The 7500-nt window shown below is 40.3% G+C and overlaps 1 long non-coding RNA gene across 1 annotated transcript in view; it reads right to left on the bottom strand.

Annotated features, from left to right (window-relative positions):
• Positions 1 to 3171: 3171 nt before the first annotated feature.
• Positions 3172 to 7500, bottom strand: part of LOC125039146 — a 23964-nt gene continuing 19635 nt past the window's right edge. The window contains exons 2-3 of the long non-coding RNA XR_007116100.1: positions 3649 to 4385; positions 3172 to 3539 (exon numbers count right to left, since the gene is read on the bottom strand). This is a non-coding gene — a long non-coding RNA (uncharacterized LOC125039146). The remainder of the gene's footprint in view (positions 3540 to 3648; positions 4386 to 7500) is intronic.

Raw genomic sequence — 7500 nt, 5'->3', positions numbered from 1 at the left:
CCTCCTTCTTCTCATCATCACAACATCATCATTATCACCATCATCTTCATCATCATCATTATTCTCCTCCTCCTCCTCTTCATCATCATCATTCTCCTCCCCTTCCTCTTTCGCTTTGCTACCATGCAAAAAAGAAAAAAAAAAGAATGTGTATATATACATACATACATACATATATATATATATATATATATATATGTGTGTGTGTGTGTGTGTGTGTGTGTGTGTGTGTGTGTGTGTGTGTGTGTGTGTGTGTGTGTGTATGTGTATATATATATATATATATATATATATATATATATATATATATAAATATAAATATGTGTGTGTGTCTCTCTCTCTCTCTCTCTCTCTCTCTCTCTCTCTCTCTCTCTCTCTCTCTCTCTCTCTCTATATATATATATATATATATATATATATATATATATACATATATAGCGATATCTAATCTTGACAAATATAAATGATAAGAAACAAATGAATGGAAATAAAACCAAAGGAAAATGGAAAATAACAGAATTAATAAAACTGACGTCGATTATAAGCAGCAAAGCTTCAACAATGATTATCATAGCACAGAAAGCTATGAAAAAATAATTCTTAACAACCCTGATAATGAAGATATATTCCCTCGCAAAATAAAGATGCAAATATTGCTATTTATAATTTTAACATATAATATCAATGACGTCATGAGTTACATAAGAAATTAATAATTAAAAAAATGATATTTAAGACGGATTACGTAAGATAATATATATTTGAGGGATACATATTACGTGAGACAAAAATACTTCAAAACATAAACGAAGTAAAGAAGAAAAAGAGAAATTATCATGTGAAACAAACAAACACACAAATATATATATATATATATATATATATATATATATTACAAAAACAAACAGACAAACAAAAACAAGCAAATAAAATTACATAATTTTTGAGAAAGGAAAATATTACCTAACACAAAAATAGATATTTAAATAAATTGACAAAGTAATGAATGGAAAAAAAAAAATATATATATATATATATTCTCCGAGACAAATAAACAAATAAATGAATGAATAAGAAAATAAATGTTCCAGACACATGTAAATAAAGGAAAATAATGTTGTTTAAAAGCAAACATATTAAATGACATAAGAAGAATCATACCAATAATAATATATATTTTGTTATAATTGATGATGATGATAATGGTGATGATGATGATGATGATGGTGATGATGATGATGATGATGATGATGATGATGGTGACGGTGATAATGATGATGTTGGTGATGATGATGATGAAGATGATGATGATGATGATGATGATGATGATGATGATGATGATGGTGACGGTGATAATGATGATGTTGGTGATGATGATGATGAAGATGAAGATGATGATGATGATGATGATGATGATGATGATGGTGACGGTGATAATGATGATGTTGATGATGATGATGATGATGATGATGATGATGATGATGATGATGATGGTGACGGTGATAATGATGATGTTGGTGATGATGATGATGATGATGGTGACGGTGATAATGATGATGTTGGTGATGATGATGGTGACGGTGATGGTGATGGTGATGATGATGATGATAAGAATTTTAATAATAATATTAATGATGATAAGAATAGTAATAATATTGTCATTATTAATAGTTGTAGAAATAACAGTAGTAGTAGTAATAATAATAACAATAATTATAGTATTATTAATAATGATAATAACAACAATAGCAACAACAAAAGGAAGGAGGGAGGGAGGGAGGGAGGGAGGGACGGAGGGAGGGACGGAGGGAGGGAGGGAGGGAGGGAGTGAGGAAGGAAGGAAGAGAGACAGAAAAAGAGTGACGAAGAGAAGAGAGGGGCAAGAGGAGGGAGGAAAGGTGAGGAGGAAGAAGAAAAGGGAGGAAAAAGAAAGACGGTAAGAGGGAAAACGAGGAGATTAAAAGAAAGGACAAGGCAGTAAGGAAAACGAGAGAAAGAAGTGAAGAGGGATTACAGAGAGCGAGATAGAGAGGAAAAGAAACAGGGAAATGAGGAGGGAAAGAGGATGCTGGTAAAAAAAAAAAAAACAGGGGTGAGGGGGGAGGCAAGCAGAACAAAATAAAAAAGAGATAAAGGGAAGGGGGGAAGGGGGGGAGGGGGGGAAGGAAAGGACCGAGGCTCACTAAACAGCACAAAAGGAGGGAAGGAGGGAGGGAGGGAGGGGGGGAGAGTGGGAAAGAAGGCATGGCAAGCAAAGGCAAGATAGATAGATAGATATATAGATAGATAGATAGATAGAGAGAGAGAGAGAGAGAAAGCGAGAGAGAGAGAGAAAGAGAGATGGAGAGAGAGAGAGAGAAATACAGATAGACAGATGGAGAGAAAGAGAAAGAGAAAGAGAAAGAGAAAGAAAGAGAGAGAGTAGGCCAAGGACATAATCCCCTTAAGTTCCCACTAGGACTAGTTATTCCTCCCCCCCCCTCTCACCCCCACCTGACCCCCCCCCCCACCCCCACCTCCACCCCCTAGTCCTCCTTCCGTAACCTATAGTCCGGACGGCGTGTACCTGGGACCCTTCCTCGCGGCTTAAAATAGTTTAAAGCTTGTTTTGACAGTCATTGAACATGGGTCCGTGAATCTGGTGTCCTCTGAGAAAGAAAAGGAGGGGGGGGGGGGGAGAAAGGAGGGGGAAGGAGAAGAAAGAAAGAAAGAGAGAGAGAGAGAGAGAGCGCGGAGGGAGGGGAGGAGGGAAGACAGAGAGAGAGAGAGAGCGGAAGGAGGAGGGAGAGGGAATGGAAAGGGGTGAACGGGAAGAGAGAGAGAGAGAGAGAGAGAGAGAGAGAGAGAGAGAGAGAGAGAGAGAGAGAGAGAGAGAGAGAGAGAGAGGAGGGGGGGAGAAAGAGAGGGAGGGAGAACAGAGAGGGGAGGGAAAGAGAGAGGGAACGCGGAAGGGGGGGAGAGGGAATGGAGGGGGTGAACGGGAAGAAAGAGAGAGAGAGAGAGAGAGAGACGGAGAGAGAGAGAGAGAGGAGAGAGAGAGAGAGAGAGAGAGAGAGAGAGAGAGAGAGAGAGAGAGAGAGAGAGAGAGAGAGAGAGAGAGAGAGAGAGAGAGAGAGAGAGAGAGAAAGAGAGAGAGAGAGAAAGAGAGAGAGAGAGAAAGAGAGAGAGAAAGAGAGAGAAAGAAGGAAAGAGAGAGAGAGAGCGAGATAACGGTCCCTCCATCATATGGCCCATAAAATAAATAAGAGCATTGAGATACCTACCCTTGAGACTTCCCTCCACCTCCTACCTTCCATCTACGTTTTCCCTTACCTTCCATCTACTTTTCCCCTACCTCTTATCTACCTCTTCCCTACTTTACATCTACTTTTTCCCTACCTTCCATCTGTCTTTCTCTTACCTTCAATCTACCTTTACCCTACATATCTACCTTTCCCCTTACCTTCAATCTACCTTTCCCTTACATTCAATCTACCTCTTCCCTACTTTACATCTACCTTTTCCCTTACCTTCAATCTACCTTTCCCCTACATATCTACCTTTTCCCTTACCTTCAATCTACCTTTCCCTTACATTCAATCTACCTCTTCCCTACTTTACATCTACCTTTTCCCTTACCTTCAATCTACCTTTCCCCTACATATCTACCTTTTCCCTACATCTACCTTCCATCTACTCACCCTGCATGAGAGGCGAAGATCGGAGATGGCTCACGCTGGGGTCTCCGCGGTACGTGAGCGCTGGTGCCAAGTGGGGCCAGTTTCGTGCCCCGGGGTGGGACATGGCTGGCACTCTGCCGGGGGAGGAGGGGGATCCCACAGGGTGCCAGGACTGATGGGGGGGGTGGGGGGTTATATGACGCAGTAGATAAGTCTTTTTTTTTTTTCTTCTTTTCTTTTTTTGGGGGGGTGGGAGAGGGAGGGATAAACCGGGCGTTGGAAACAGTCAAAAGATCAACGAGCGTGTTTAAGATCGGTTTATTTTATTTTATTTCTTTTCTTAAATATCCTTTTTATATTTTTTCTTTCTTATTTCTTCTCTAAGTGTTCTTTCTCAGCCAATCACTGGGCGCGAATTAGGGAATGGGCGGAGCACGCGGATGTGGGTACGACATGGCACTCCGCTTGGAAATGGCACTGAGGCCTCGGGGCACTATTCCAGGCAGCGCATCCCTCCCTCTGTCACTTTAAGATTATTTTTTATCTTTGATTTTCAGCCTCCTCCCTTTTTTTTTAATTACTACTAGTTCTTATTGTCTAATTGGACTCGTTAACAATAACAGCCACTTTTCCGTCGGCTGCTAATAAAAACAAGCACCTTTGTTTGTTTGTTTGTTTTCAATCCGCCTGGGTTTGCCTTCACATCTGTTTACAGCTGCAGTTAGGCTGGAAGAAAGGGGGGGCGGGGTGGGCGGGTGGGGGAAGAGGAGGTTATTCATTTTATAATTAATGGTTGTTATAAGGAACGCTTTTATAATCTTCGATCGTTGTAGGAAAAAAAAAGTTTTGTTGTATATGATAATGATAATGATGTTTATGATGAAGAATAAAACAATCCCCCCCCAAAAAAGACAATAAATATCAACAATACTGTAAACTTTAACGACAAGAGAGAATAGAATGATCAGAACCAATCATCCCGGAATGTAGCCAAGTGTCCGAATAAGCTGAGTTGACGGTGCGAATAACAGGTCCCGCCAACTGTACCCCATGAACCGACGCTGAGACCTGTTGCAGAGGAAGGTTCCAAGAAGACTCTAAGCCACAGAATAAAAGTCTAAAATTCGCCGCTGTACAGAAAAAAAACCCGGCAGTTTTAGGGCCTTGAAGACGCGTAGCTTGGCCTCTCTGCACAGGTTCTGGCATATGACAGCAGGAACGAGAGGGATGAGGATGATAATGCTACGATTTCGACTGCTGCTTATAGGGATGATGATGATAATGATACTGGCGAGAATGAGGGTGATGATAATGGTAATAATGATAATAAAAATTAAAGAAATAAAGATAACAATGACCCCAACCAAACATAGTAATAATAATAATAATAATAATAATAATAATGATAAATAGTTACAGTAACTGCTGACATTGCTGCCAACATCATAAAGATTTTTAGAATCTTTTCACCCTTGGCTCTGATAATGATCCCATAAAAAATCGTTATAACACAATACAATAACTAGTATTTTGAATCCTATTCGAGAATCCCATATATCAAACGTCAAATTTGTAAAGCAACCTTTTTAAAAAACAGCCGAAAATTTGACATAAAAAGTTTAATCATTACCAGACAGCAACCAAGCCACGTGACACCCCCCCCCCCCCCCCCCAGCGCCATGAACCAGGTGTCCGTGGCATGCATGACCCATGGCAGAGCTGGTCACGTGACATGGATTTTCCCGCCATTTTTTCCCGCGCATCATTTTTTTCTGCGAGTCACGTGACTGGGCGTGTGAGACTTATTAATAATATGAACGTTTCTCTTTTTTTCCGCGAGACGTGAACATTAAATAAAACAAAGATACATGGCAGAGATTGAAAATAAAAAATAAAATGAAACAGGTTTTCCAACACGCTTGGACGCTGATAGTTGGTAAAAGGTAAAGGCGATAAAATATTAAATCAATTGAATCTGTTCATAAAAAAAAATAAAAAATAATAATACAATTTTTTTTTACTCTAAGCAATGGGAACATGAAGGTGTAATTACCAATACACATACATACATACATACATAAATATTCTTATATAAATATTTTTATTTTATTAAACAAATATTTTTTATTTCATGCAAGAAATTTACCAACAGGGTTCTGTCAGAAAATCACTGACTGATGATGAGACATCTTTCTTTTAATGAAATGATTAAAATGAACATCTGCTTGCATTTGAGAGACAGCGAGAGAGTAAATAAGATAGATGGATAGATAGATAGATAGACAGAGAGAGAGAGAGAGAGGGAGGGAGGGAGAGGGAGAGAGAGAGAGAGAGAGAGAGAGAGAGAGAGAGAGAGAGAGAGAGAGGGAGGGAGAGGGAGGGAGGGAGGGGGGGGGAGGGGAGGGAGGGAGAGAGAGAGAGAGAGAGAGAGAGAGAGAGAGAGAGAGAGAGAGAGAGAGAGAGAGAGAGAGAGAGGGAGGGAGAGGAGAGGGAGGGAGGGAGGGAGGGAGAGAGGGAGGGAGGGAGAGAGAGAGAGAGAGAGAGAGAGGGAGGGAGGGAGGGAGAGAGAGAGAGAGAGAGAGAGAGAGAGAGAGAGAGGAGAGAGAGAGAGAGAGAGAGAGAGAGAGAGAAGGGTGCAAGCGAGAGTTGGCCGAATCAACTAAAGATTGAGTTCGTCTACGAGGTCACTCACCCCGATCGAGCCACACACACATATATTTATGTATGTATATACATACATACATACATACATATATATGTGTGTTTGTGTGAGTGTGTGAGTGTGTGTGTGTGTGTGTGTGTGTGTGTGTGTGTGTGTGTGTGTGTGTGTGTGTGTGTGTGTGTGTGTGTGTGTGTGTGTGTGTGTGTGTGCATATATGTATGCATGTATGTATGTATGTATGTATGTATGTATGTATGTATGTATGTATGTATGTATGTATGTATGTATGTATATATGTATTTATGTATGTAAGTATATGTCTCTGTACGTACGTGTATATGGTATACATCCCACACAGGTAAACAGATGCATATTGTGAAAAAGCTCTAGCCCCCCCCCCCCTCATCTCCTTCCCACTCATTCGCCATTTTCTTGTGCAAATGCCTTCACGACTTCTGGTTTTCATCACATCGCTGCTACACAAAAGCCATTTCTTCAGGCCTTTATGCTTCGAAAAGGTCAAAAAGAAAATTACACAAAACTCTATGAATCCACACTCCCTCTTCGAAAGGTCACGCACCTCTTTCAAATCTAGTTTCTAATGCTGGTCATGTGACCTTTGACCCTTTATCGTGGAGTTACGTCAGAGTAAAGGAAAACGCGATAGATTCTATATTAGAGACTCATTTTCAATCGTAATATCTTTATTAATAATATGTGATCGTGTATGCCTAAAAACGACCGCTAAAGAACCGAAAATCACAATAAAATGCCTTAAAACAAACAAACAAAAAAAATACGAATTAAAAAAATAACAACAAAACGCAATAAAAAACACAGACAGACACACTAGTCAGTACCAGTCGCGTCAGCCCTCCCAAAAGTCGCATCAAAGTGATAAAAATTGTGTCACAAACGGCTTCGAAGTGTCACCAGCAGATCCAACACAGATTCCGCGACTTCCTACCTTGATCCAGAGCGTCTATCTTCGAGATCTTACCTTGGCAAAATGAAGCTTTCACCCTCATACTACAACAGAACCTACCGCGCGCTAACGTCGTCATTATCGCCATATCACACTGCAGGTATGGTGAACCATTTTAAGTATCAGATACGCGGCGAAGTTGCCATAACTCTAGTTTTATTTGCTGACGGAACAGGAGTGAACTGATGACGTCA

Source organism: Penaeus chinensis, chromosome 26 (assembly GCF_019202785.1).
Source record: "Penaeus chinensis breed Huanghai No. 1 chromosome 26, ASM1920278v2, whole genome shotgun sequence".
Lineage (NCBI taxonomy): Eukaryota > Metazoa > Arthropoda > Malacostraca > Decapoda > Penaeidae > Penaeus > Penaeus chinensis.
The sequence above is the reverse complement of the archived record's forward strand: the minus strand, read 5'-3'. Positions and strand labels throughout refer to the sequence as shown.